Below are 573 nucleotides of genomic sequence, written 5' to 3'. Positions count from 1 at the left end.
TAAACATTTTAACATCAAAGTCCGCTGTAATGATTTTTCACTCTGATGTCGCTGAAGTGGCTGCTGTTTCAATCCTGTCGGCTCTCTGCAGCGGGCGGGGCTGCTGAGTTCCCCTCGCAACTGACACGTGCACACACACAAACACACACACGATGGATGCAGGAATTTCCTTTTATTTTAAAGAACTATACAAAAAATTCACAATTGTTTTTGCATTTCTCTATCTCCCGCAACTTCATTGCAACAAACCTACAAAAAACAATGCAACGTTATTGCAATTTTACAAAAACTCCCGAAAACTAAAGCATTTGGGCCACAATAATCTGTGTTTAATGGCACACTGATTTAGTTCAGTTAATTGCTTTAGTGTAACAAAGTTAGTGTTTAGTAACAGCAGGGAATCATTGCAAAATTATTAGTAAAGTACAGACCCATTAAATAAAGTGTTTCAATAATGTTGTATCCCAACTTATAAGAAGTTGTTTCTTTTGTTTATTTTGGAATTTTTTTAAATACATCTTTTAAGTTTTTTATTGTCATGTTTAACGGTTACCAGTCAAGATTTAAAAGTAA

General features: G+C 34.7%; 1 protein-coding gene across 1 annotated transcript in view; it reads left to right on the top strand.

Annotated features, from left to right (window-relative positions):
- The window catches only part of LOC116696173 (voltage-dependent T-type calcium channel subunit alpha-1I), a gene marked incomplete in the record, with an annotated part of 5,173 nt that overhangs the window by 3,593 nt on the left and 1,007 nt on the right, over window positions 1-573 (top strand).

The sequence above is a fragment of the Etheostoma spectabile genome, chromosome 9, assembly GCF_008692095.1.
Source record: "Etheostoma spectabile isolate EspeVRDwgs_2016 chromosome 9, UIUC_Espe_1.0, whole genome shotgun sequence".
NCBI classification, from domain to species: domain Eukaryota; kingdom Metazoa; phylum Chordata; class Actinopteri; order Perciformes; family Percidae; genus Etheostoma; species Etheostoma spectabile.
The sequence above is the reverse complement of the archived record's forward strand: the minus strand, read 5'-3'. Positions and strand labels throughout refer to the sequence as shown.